Raw genomic sequence first — 12,661 nt, forward strand, 5'->3', positions numbered from 1 at the left:
ATATATTTTCCATCTGTCACCACAATGACTTCGATTCGCGGAGTTGAATCCGATGAACAATTTATTTGAAAAGTGAGGCGGCTCTGTATGGACTTGTTGATATTTAAAAAAGAACAAAGAACAAAGAAAAGTACAGCACAGGAACAGGCCCTTCGGCCCTCCAAGCACATGCCGACCATGCTGCCCGTCTGAACTAAAATCTTCTTCACTTCCTGGGTCCGTATCCCTCTATTCCAATCCTATTCATGTATTTGTCAAGATGCCCCTTAAATGTCACTATCGTCCCTGCTTGCACCATCTTCTCCGGCAGCGAGTTCCAGGCACCAACTACCCTCTGTGTAAAAAACATGCCTCGTCCATCTCTAAACCTTGCACCTCACAACTTAAACCAATGCCCCCTAGTAATTGACCCCTCTACCCTGGGGAAAAGCCTCTGACTATCCACACTGTCTATGCCCCTCATAATTTTGTAGACGTCTATCAGGTCGCCCCTCAACCTTCGTCGTTCCAGTGAGAACAAACCAAGTTTATTCAACCGCTCTTCATAGGTAATGCCCTCCATACCAGGCAACACCTGGTAAACCTCTTCTGCACCCTTTCTAAAGCCTCTACATCCTTCTGGTAGTGTGGCGACCAGAATTGAACACTATACCCCAAGTGTGGCCTAAATAAGGTTCTGCACAGCTGCAACATAATTTGCCAATTCTTATACTCAATGCCCCGCAAAATGAAGGCAAGCATGCCGTATGCTTTCTTGACTACCTTCTCCACCAATGTTGCCCGTTTAAGTGACCTGTGGACCTGTACACCTAGATATCTCTGACTTTCAATACTCCTGAGGGTTCTACCATTCACTGTATATTTGCATTAGACATTCCAAAATGCATTACCTCACATTTGTCCGGATTAAACTCCATCGGCCATCTCGCCGCTCAAGTCTCCAAATGATCTAAATCCTGATGTATCCTCTGACAGAGCTCATCGCTATCTGCAATTCCACCAACCTTTGTGTCGTCTGCAAACATACTAATCACACCGGTGACATTTTCCTCCAAATCATTTATATATACTACGAACATCAAAGGTCCCAGCACTGATCCCTGCGCGACACCGCTAGTCACAGCCCACCAATTAGAAAAGCACCCTTCCATTGCTACTCTCTGCCTTCTGTGACCTAGCCAGTTCTGTATCCACCTTCCCAGCTCACCCCTGATCCCATGTGTTTTCACCTTTTGTACCAATCTACCATGAGGGACCTTGTCAAAGGCTTTACTGAAGTCCATATAGACAACATCCACTGCCCTACCTGCATCAATTATCTTTGTGACCTCTTCGAAAAACTCTGTCAAGATAGTGAGACACGGCCTCCCCTTCACAAAATCATGCTGCCTCTCACGAATATGTCCATTTGCTTCCAAATGGGAGTAGATCCTGTCTCGAAGTATTCTCTCCAGTAATTTCCCTACCACTGACATAAGGCTCACCGGCCTGTAGTTCCCTGGATTACCCGTGCTACCTTTCTTAAACAAAGGAACAACATTGGCGTTTGTCCAGTCCTCCAGTACATCACCTGAAGACAGTGAGGATCCAAAGACTTCTGTCAAGGCCTCAGGAATTTCCTCTCTAACCTCCTTCAGTGTTCTGGGGTAGATCCCACCAGGCCCTGGGGACTTATCTACCTTAATATTTTTCAAGCCCAACACCTCGCCTTTTTGGATCTCAATGTGACCCAGGCTATCCACACACCCTTCTCCAGACTCAACATCCACCAATTCCTTCTCTTTGGTGAATACTGGTGCAAAGTATTCATTTAGTACCTCGCCCATTTCCTCTGGCTCCACACATGGATTCCCTTGCCTTTCCTTCAGTGGACCAACCCTTTCCCTGGCTACCCTCTTGCTTTTTATGTATGTTTAAAAAGGTTTGGGATTTTCCTTAACCCTATTTGCCAATGACTTTTCGTGACGCCTTCTAGCCCACCTGACCCTTGCTTAAGTTCCTTCCTACTTTCCTTATATTCCACACAGGCTTCGGCTGTTCCGAGCCTTCTAGCCCTGACAAATGCCTCGTTTTTCTTTTTGACTAGGCCAACAATATCTCTCGTTATCCAAAGTTCCCGAAATTTGCCGGATTTATCCTTCTTCGCACAGGAACATGCCGGTCCTGAATTCCTTTCAACTGACATTTGAAAGCCTCCCACATGTCAGATGTTGATTTACCCTCAAACATCCGCCCCAATCTAGGTTCTTCAGTTCCCGCCTAATATTGTTAGAATTAGCCTTCCCCCAATTTAGCACATTCACCTTAGGACCACTCATATCCGTGTCCACCAGCACTTTACTGAATTGTGGTCGCTGTTCCCGAAATGCTCCCCTGCTGAAACTTCTACCACCTGGTCGGGCTCATTCCCCAATACCAGGTCCAGTACAGCCCCTTCCCTAGTTGGACTGTCGACATATTGTTTTAAGAAGCCCTCCTGGATGCTCCTTACAAACTCTGCCCCGTCTAAGCCCCAAGCACTAAGTGAGTCCTTGTCAATATTGGGGAAGTCTCCCATCACAACAACCCTGTTGTTTTTACTCATTTCCAAAATCTGTCTACCTATCTGCTCCAAAATTCAAATTGGAGTTAGGCCTCTCAGGCAAAAGGTGCAATGGGTGGGGCATTTGTTCAGCTCTACTCCGTTCTGGAGAGACAATACCAGGAGTGCCGTGCGCAGCCCCTTAGGATGGAAATAATTGGTGTTTGAACGCATGCAGAGCAGATTTCAGAATGGTACCTGGGATTCATAAGTTTCATTCGGAGGAACAGCCTAAGACATAGGAGTGGAAGTAAGGCCATTCGGCCCATCGAGTCCACTCCACCATTCAATCATGGCTGATTTCAACTCCATTTACCCGCTCTCTCTCCATAGCCCATAATTCCTTGAGAAATCAAGAATTTATCAACTTCTGTCTTAAAGACACTCAACGTCCCGGCCTCCACCGCCCTCTGTGGCAATGAATTCCACAGACCCACCACTCTCTGGCTGAAGAAATGTCTCCTCATCTCTGTTCTAAAGTGACTCCCTTTTATTCAAAGGATGTGCCTCCGGGTCCCCTGTTAATGGAAACAACTTCCCTACATCTACCCTATCTAAGCCATTCATTATCTTGTAAGTTTCTATTAGATCTCCCCTCAACCTCCTAAACTCCAATGAATATAATCCCAGGATCCTCAGACGTTCATCGTATGTTAGGCCTACCATTCCTGGGATCATCCGTGTGAATCTCCACTGGACCTGCTCCAGTGCCAGTATGTCCTTCCTGAGGTGTGGGGCCCAAAATTGGTCACAGTAATCTAAATGGGGCCTAACTAATGCTTTATAAAGCTTCAGAAGTACATCCATGCTTTTATATTCCAAGCCTCTTGAGATGAATGACAACATTGCATTTGCTTTCTTAATTACGGACTCAACCTGCAAGTTTACCTTTAGAGAATTCTGGACTAGGACTCCCAAGTCCCTTTGCACTTCAGCATTATGAATTTTGTCACCGTTTAGAAAATAGTCCACGCCTCTATTCTTTTTTCCAAAGTGCAAGACCTCGCACTTGCCCACGTTGAATTTCATCAGCCATTTCTTGGACCACTCTCCTAAACTGTCTAAATCTTTCTGAAGCCTCCCCACCTCCTCCATACTACCTGCCCCTCCACCTATCTTTGTATCATCGGCAAACTTAGCCAGAATGACCTCAGTCCCGTCATCTAGATCGTTAATATATAAAGAGAACAGCTGTGGCCCCAACACTGAACCCTGCGGGACACCACTCGTCACCGGTTGCCATTCCGAAAAAGAACCTTTTATCCCAACTCTCTGCCTTCTGCCTGACAGCCAATCGTCAATCCATGTTAGTACCTTGCCTCGAATACCATGGGCCCTTATTTTTCTCAGCAGTCTCCCGTGAGGCACCATATCAAAGGCCTTTTGGAAGTCAAGATAGATAACATCCATTGGCTCTCCTTGGTCTAACCTATTTGTTATCTCTTCAAAGAACTCTAACAGGTTTGTCAGGCACGACCTCCCCTTACTAAATCCATGCTGACTTGTCCTAATCCGACCCTGCACTTCCAAGAATTTCGAAATCTCATCCTTAACAATGGATTCTAGAATCTTGCCAACAACCGAGGTTAGGCTAATTGGCCTATAATTTTCCATCTTTTTCCTTGTTCCCTTCTTGAACAGGGGGGGTTACAACAGCGATTTTCCAATCCTCTGGTACTTTCCCTGACTCCAGTGACTTTTGAAACATCATCACCAATGCCTCCACTATTTCTTCAGCTATCTCCTTTAGAACTCTAGGATGTAGCCCATCTCGGCCCGGAGATTTATCAATTTTTAGACCTCTTAGTTTCTCTCGCACTTTCTCCTTTGTGATGGCTACCATATTCAACTCTGTCCCCTGACTCTCCGGAATTGTTGGGATATTAATCATGTCTTCTACTGTGAAGACTGACGCAAAGTACTTATTCAGTTCCTCGGCTATTTCCTTGTCTCCCATCACAAAATTACCAGCGTCATTTTGGAGCGGCCCAATGTCAACTTTTGCCTCCCGTTTGTTTTTAATGTATTTAAAGAAACTTTTACTATCATTCCTAATGTTACTGGCTAGCCTACCTTCAAATTTGATCCTCTCTTTCCTTATCTCTCTCTTTGTTATCCTCTGTTTGTTTTTGTAGCCTTCCCAATCTTCTGACTTCCCACTAGTCTTTGCCACATTATAGGCATTCTCTTTTGCTTTGATGCATTCCCTAACTTCCTTTGTCAGCCATGGCTGCCTAATCCCCCCTCTGATAACCTTTCTTTTCTTTGGGATGAACCTCTGTACTGTGTCCTCAATTACTCCCAGAAACTCCTGCCATTGCTGTTCTACTGTCTTTCGCACTAGGCTCTGCTCCCAGTCGATTTTCGTCAGTTCCTTCCTCATGCCCCTGTAGTTATCTTTATTTAACTGTAACCCCTTTACATCTGATTCTACCTTCTTTCTTTCAAATTGGAGATTGAATTCGACCATATTATGATCACTGCCTCCTAAGTGCTCCCTTACTTTAAGATCTTTAATCAAGTCTGGCTCATTACATAACACTAAGTCCAGAATGGCCTGTTCCCTCGTGGGCTCCATCACAAGCTGTTCCAAAAAGCCCTCCTGTAAACATTCAATGAATTCCCTTTCCTTTGGTCCACTGGCAGTATTATTTACCCAGTCCACCTGCATATTAAAGTCCCCCATGATCACTGTGACCTTGCCTTTCTGACACGCACTTTCTATTTCGTGGTGCATCTTGTGCCCCTGGTCATGACCACTGTTCGGAGTCCTGTACATAACTCCCATTATGGTTTTTTTGCCTTTGTGGTTCCTCAACTCTACCCACACAGACTCCACATCATCCGACCCCATGTCGTTTAGTGCTATTGATTTAATTTCATTCCTAATTTCAGCCTACACGCTGTTTCTTTTATAATGGAACACCAGCAACACATTTTTTAGCGAACATTACCTGCTGTCAGTGGTCGGCTACATGTGAATTTTGAGGAAATGTTCCTGCTGTATGTTTCCGTCCACCTTCAACAGTTATCAGCTCAGAAAGCCGGTGGAGAAGTTTGCGATGATCGGGCTTATTGAATTTTCATTTTTGCTCATCCGGTCACTATGAGCCCAGGAGGGATTATTCCAATATAGTTTGTGTCATCTGAAATGTAGAAGTTAACGGTGTTTTAGTAGAGATTTTCAGGGCGTCAACAGCAATGAATAAGGCAGATGAGAGAAAATAATGCCAAGGCGTGGGGTTTCCTGGGACTGTGGTCAAAGCCAAATAAAAAAATGAAAAAAGTACTTTCAAAAGCAAACTAAGTAAACACTTGGACAGAGTGTGGGAGTAGGTGGAAGCTGTCTTTCATCGACAACAAATGGGACTGGGCCAATTGCGATCTTCAACTTTAAGATGGATAGATTTTGGAGATAAAGGAATTACGGTATATGGGGCAAAGTTAGATACTGGTAAGAAGGTGCAGATTAAATGGTGAAACTTGTTGTAAGGCTAAATGGCCTGTTACTGTTCTATATTCCCAAGTATTTTCCAGATGAATATCATTACATTGTTACATTAATATGATGTTTTAGATTTAAAAGGGAAATGCATTGATGGTAAGTAATAAGATGAAAATGATGAAAATCGCTTATTGTCACAAGTAGGCTTCAATTAAGTTACTGTGAAAAGCCCCTAGTCGCCACATTCCGGCGCCTGTTCGGGAAGGCTGGTACGGGAATTGAACCGTGCTGCTGGCCTGCTTGGTCTGCTTTAAAAGCCAGCGATTTAGCCCAGTGTGCTAAACCAGCCCCTTCCGATATAATAAATTGTAATAATTAATGCATATTCACCTGCATGTGTTTTTGCATCTCAAACTAATACGGGCATTCCATGGAATCCTCATCGTCCTTGCTGCCCCATCCCTCAGAATGATGACCAGAAGAGTAAACTGCAATCCAATGCTTGCTCATGTATCATTGGCCTCAAACAGCCACTTTCTCTCACAGTGGTTGCGAAAAATTTCCAGGCAGTGGTTGGATGCGCAAACAAATGAAAAGCGGAAAATTGGCATGGCTAGAATTGTACAATAAAAAATAGAAAATGACGGATATATTTGGAAGCTGCGGCAGGTCGAATGACGATACATTGCCGAGATGTTGCTGATTAGATTCGCATTCATGGAATAAATCGTACATGCCACTGAGATTGCATTTCCAGCGGATGGAGCACTCTCAATGCGTTTGCCCACGATTTCATTGGAAAGTTGGCTCACCTATTATGCTCCGTGTTATTGACAAATATGGACTTGTGACTAATTGCTGTGGTCGGACACACGTCCTATACATATTGGGGACAGGAAAAGCACATTAAGCTCCATATCTGCATTCAGAAAACTATGATGGATCACGACCTGTTAAACCCACATTTCATCACATTCCCCGCTTAACTTTACCCAACTGAAATGTAGCAACATAAGATTTGAGAATTCTGATGGACATCAATTGGGCAAGCGCATTATAGTATTCAACAATGGGGAGTTCCAGGTTGCTGAAAGCGGATGTGAGGAATGCATCATGATTCCTCACCTGAACGGCTTAAATCCACCGATCGTCAGGCCGTCCTCTCTGAAGGAGGACCTTCTTCCTTCCGCCGCCCCACAAGATCCGTCCCCCATCTTCTTGCGGGGCGGATTTGGACAGGACGGCAACCACGCATGCGCCGGTTGGCGCCGGCCAACCCGCACATGCGCGGATGACGTCCATTATGCGGCGCCGGCCGCGTCATCTATGCGGCACCGCCTTTACGCGGGCAGCAAGGCCTCGCGCGGGTAGATGACTCGGCCCCGATACTGGCCCATTTTCAGGGCCTGAATCGGTCGGGACCGGGGTCATTCCGCGCTGTCGTGAACCTCGACGGCGTTCATGACGGCGAGGCCACTTTGGCGTGGGGGTGGAGAATCGCACCCAACATGTCGTCCCAGAGGTTGAATGCTCTGTCGCAGATCTCGCCCGAATAGATATTTACTAATCATATTCCACAAGCTTGAGATGAAAGCTATTTGTCTATGGATGTAATTTTAGATGTCCCCAGCGTCAGGGGGCGCACCAAATGTGTTCTGGGCAATGTCTCTCAAAACCTCACAGGTAAACATTTGCAAAAAATGTCCCAGATGTACTACACCAAGAACTATCCAAAAATGTGATTTACATTATTAACTTCAGACAGTTCCAACATCAATAGTTGTTCTCGAAAAGTCAATAATACTTCGGGGTATCTATTGTGCACGCCCAAATTTACCCTCCCCATTGAACATCAGCACGCGTCCGAACTCCCACGGGACTGTCCCCACACCACCGACTGAACCCCAAATGTTTTCTCCACCACCTGATCCCCGCAGACACCTGACCCCACCCCCCCCCCCCCCCCCCACCACCGCCGCGAAATTCCGCGGTGACGAACCGACCCGACCAGCACAAACCACCAACGACTTCATGCCAGCTGCGGAGACCCCAGATCCGGGGACTTGACTGAAGCTCCCCCACGACCTCCGCCCCCCCCCCACCAACCACTCCATTGATCTACGACCACCACAATCTCGACCTGCACCTGCATTCATCTCCGTCATCCCCTCCACCCAGTGGAATGTATTGCGGCGAGTAGCAACTTTTGAACCCGTCAGGCATCTCACCTGCAACAAGGCGCATACAGAATGCTCCAAGTCGCTTGGATACATGCAGTCGCAACATATACTAAGAGGGCCGACACCATACAAGGACAACGCAGCCATATTTAGCGATTTGACTTCGAGTTAAAGGCGCACTATCTCGTTGTGGAGTGCAGAGTCCACTTTACCAATCAACCATGAGTCCTGGGAGAAAATGTCCAAATACACAACCTCTATCACCCAAATGCCCGTGGCAGAAAACAGTATCGAACCACCACCGCCAGCAAGTTCCTCTCCAACTCATATGCTACCACCACTTGGAACCTAATTCCAGCAATGCATCCGGGGCAAATTCCTGCAACTCTTTCAAGAACTGTTGTACTATTCACCTACATATTATCGACCGTTGTAAAATAAATTCTGTCCTTGCGAAAAAGATATTCATACTCATTGAAACAAATTGATTATGAATTTCTAACTCCCCTTTCTGCCGTGCTGATTCTTAAATGATAAGACAGGACGCAGGACGGCACACGTCAGGAGTATAATGGAATACTGTCACCTTTCGTGTTTGAGTGCAGCTCCAACAGCTTTCATGAAGTTCGAAATCATCCAGGACAAAGCAGCCCGCTTGATTGGAACTCCTTCCATTCACATTCGCTCGTCCACCACCACCGCACAGTCGCAGCTCTGTGTACACTCTACAAGATTCACCACAGGAACTCACCAAGTCAGTTTAGGCAGCACCATCCAAACCCACGATCACTACCATCTAGAAGTACAAGGGCAGCAGATACATGGGTCGACCACCACTTGCAAGTCCCCTCCAAGTTATTCACCATCCTGATTTGGAAATAACTCCGCCCTTCCTTCAATGTTGCTGGGTCGAAATCCTGCAATTCCTTCCAGAACACCACAGTGGGTGGACCTGCAGCACAGCAGCCGTTCAAGAAGTCGGCTGACCCCATATTCGCTGGCGCAATTAGGGATGGGCAACTAATGCTGGGCTATCCAGCGAAGCCCGTATCCCATAATCTGGGAATTAAATTTTAAAAATTGGTTCCAGGCATTGTTGGCCCATCACTGCAGCTGTGAGGTTTGATGTCGTCTCTCTCGCTCCGTCCTCACATTACAGCATAACAAGTTATAATATCCCATACGACACGCATCAACATTATCCTTCCTCTAACATGGTGCGAGTGCGAACTCTCTTAAAGAGCTAAAAGATTAATTTGCTTCAGTGATGGAAACTCCAAATGTGAGTTCGCATGGGGAACAGAATTCATTCCTCAGCCACCTGCTCTAGAACGGAGATGAATAGAAATGCCCAACAAATAGTGTTAGGAAAATAGATTGTATAGAAAGCTGACCTAATCCAAACAGGTCGACCTAAATTCCTGACCCTGCATCAGTGAAACCAAAGATCGGGAAATAAATCAATATGCAGTGGAAGACGCGGCCTTCCTTGAGTATTTTTTATTGTGAACAACTGACTTCATGTAAAAATACTGCAGCAGTCAATGAATTAATTTGTTTAGTATAGATGTCTGTGACCATCAATCTTTTTTTGTGTTTTAGATGAAGAGCTACGTGAAAAAGATGGAGGTAACGTATTAACCTGAGTGTGTGTACACTATAGAATTAGCTTCTTCAACTAATGAGGGTAAATGGAAAGTTGGCAATGGTGAACACGATGGAACGGAAGTGACAGCCGATAGCAAAACACGCAAACAAACCACTTCAGTTTACTTCAATCCGGTATTAAGAACGCACTGGTGTTAAACTCCAGGGTAGTATAATAAACTTTGGAATGGTAACTTAGAAATCCATTTGTCAGTGTCGTGTATTTAAATTATGGTATACTGCGAGGAACAAATATGCGACCATGGGATGAATAGTCCAGTCGTTGTTTGATCAATAAATAAATAATACGTATTAACTTTTTAAAAACATGAGAAGGCCTAAAATAGGCTACAACACTTTATTAAGCTGATGGCTATACCCACACACTATTACATGAATTTACCCATTGGTTCCCAACTACCTACGTTCCTTGAACTCTGGGACACCCCTTTGTTCCCAAACTACATCGAATATTAAATACTGATATGAGCTACATCCAGCAGATAATTACCACAGAATTTACAGTGCAGAAGAAGGTCATTCGACCCATCGAGTCTGCACCGGCCCCTGTAAGGAGCACCCTAATTAAGCCCACACGTCCACCAATGTCGATAACCCCACCTAACCTTTTTGGACATTAGGGGCAATTTAACACGGCCTATCCACATAATCTGCACATCTTTAGACTTTGGGAAGAAACCGGAGCTGCCGGAGGAAACACAGGCAGACATGGGGAGAACGTGCAGACTCCGTACAGATAGTGACCCAAGCTGGGAATCGAACCTGTTACATAAGAACATAAGAACCAGGAGCAGGAGTAGGCCATCTGGCCCCTCGAGCCTGCTCCGCCATTCAATGAGATCATGGCTGACCTTTTGTGGACTCAGCTTCACTTTCCGACCCGAATACCATAACCCTTAATCGCTTTATTCTACAAAAAACGATCTATCTTTATCTTAAAACATTTCATGAAAGAGCCTCAACTGCTTCACTGGGCAAGGAATTCCATAGATTCACAACCCTTTGGGTGAAGACATTCCTCCTAAGCTCAGTCATAAATCTACTTCCCCTTATTTAGTGGCTATGCCCCCCAGTTCTGCTTTCACCCGCCAGTGGAAACAACCTGCCTGCATCTATCCTATCTATTCCCTTCATAATTTTATATGTTTCTGTAAGATCCCCCCGCATCCCTCTAAATTCCAACGAGTACAGTTCCAGTCATCTCAACCTCTTCCCGTAATCCAACCCCTTCAGCTCTGGCATTAACCAAGTGAATCTCCTCTGCACACCCTCCAGCGCCAGTACGTCCTTTCTCAGTTAGGGGGACAAAGACTGAACACAACACTCCAAGTGTGGCCTCACTAACACCTTATACAATTGCAGCATAACATCCCTAGCCTTAAACTCCATCTCTCTAGCAATAAAGGACAAAACTCCATTTGCTTTCTTAATCATCTGTTGCACCTTTAAACCAACTTTTTTCGACTTATGCACTAGCACACCCAGGTCTCTCTGCACAGCAGCATGTTTTAATATTTTATCATTTAAATAATATTTCCTTTCGCTGTTATTCCTACTAATATGGATAACCTCGCATTTGTCAACATTGTATTCCATGTACCAGACCCTAGCCCATTCACTTAGCCTATCCAAATCCCTCTGCAGACCGCCGGCATCCTCTGCACGTTTTGCTTCACCACTCATCATAGTTTCATCTGCAAACTTGGGCACATTGCACTTGGTTCCCAACTCCAAATCATCTGCGTAAATTGTGAACAATTGTGGGCCCAACACTGATCCCTGAGGGAAACCACTAGCTACTGATTGTCAACCAGAGAAACACGCATTATTCCCCACTCTTTGCTTTCTATTAATTAACCAATCCTCTATCCATGCTACTACTTTACCCTTGATGCCATGCATCTTTATCTGATGCAGCAACCTTTTGTGTGACACCTTGTCAAAAGCTTTCTGGAAATCCAGATATACCACATATATGAACCTGTTACATAAGAAGATTATATAATGGAGAGCCATTGGCTCTCCGTTATCTGCCGCACTGGTAATGTCCTCAGAAAATTCCACTAAATTAGTTAGGCGCGACCTGCCCTTTATGAACCCATGCTGCTTTTTCCCAATGGGACAATTTCCATTCAGATGCCTCGCTATTTCTTGCTTGATGATAGATTACAGCATCTGCCCTACTACCGAAGTTAAGCTAACTGGCCTATAACTACCCGCTTTCTGCCTACCTCCTTTTTTTAAACAGTGGTGTCATGTTTGCTAATTTCCAATCTACCGGGACCACCTCATAGTCTAGTGAATTTTGGTAAATTATCATTAGTGCATTTGCAATTTCCCAAGCCATCTCTTTCAGCACTCTGGGATGCATTCCATCAGGGCCAGGAGACTTGTCTACCTTTAGCCCCATCAGCTTGCCCATCACTGCCTCCTTAGTGATAACAATCATCTCAAGGTCCTCACCAGTCATAGCCCCATTTCCATCAGTCACTGACATGTTATTTGTGTCGTCCACTGTGAAGACCGACCCAACAAACCTATCCAGCTCCTCAGCTATTTCCACATCTCCCATTATTAAATCTCCCTTCTCATCCTCTAAAAGATCAATATCTACCTTAGCCACTCTTTTGTGTTTTATATATTTGTAGAAACCTTTACTATTTGTTTTTATATTCTGAGCAAGTTTACTCTCATAATCTATCTTACTCTTCACTATAGCTTTTTTAGTAGCTTTCGATTGCCCCCTAAAGATTTCTCAGTCCTCTAGTCTGCCACTAATCTTTACCA

General features: G+C 45.0%; 1 long non-coding RNA gene across 2 annotated transcripts in view; it reads right to left on the reverse strand.

The window, feature by feature from the left end:
• Positions 1 to 6,494: 6,494 nt before the first annotated feature.
• LOC140387237 (uncharacterized) overlaps positions 6,495 to 12,661 on the reverse strand; it is a 423,153-nt gene continuing 416,986 nt past the window's right edge. For both annotated transcript variants that reach the window (XR_011933799.1, XR_011933800.1), the window contains exon 3: positions 6,495 to 6,639. This is a non-coding gene — a long non-coding RNA (uncharacterized lncRNA). The remainder of the gene's footprint in view (positions 6,640 to 12,661) is intronic.

The sequence above is a fragment of the Scyliorhinus torazame genome, chromosome 12 (genome assembly GCF_047496885.1).
Source record: "Scyliorhinus torazame isolate Kashiwa2021f chromosome 12, sScyTor2.1, whole genome shotgun sequence".
Lineage (NCBI taxonomy): Eukaryota > Metazoa > Chordata > Chondrichthyes > Carcharhiniformes > Scyliorhinidae > Scyliorhinus > Scyliorhinus torazame.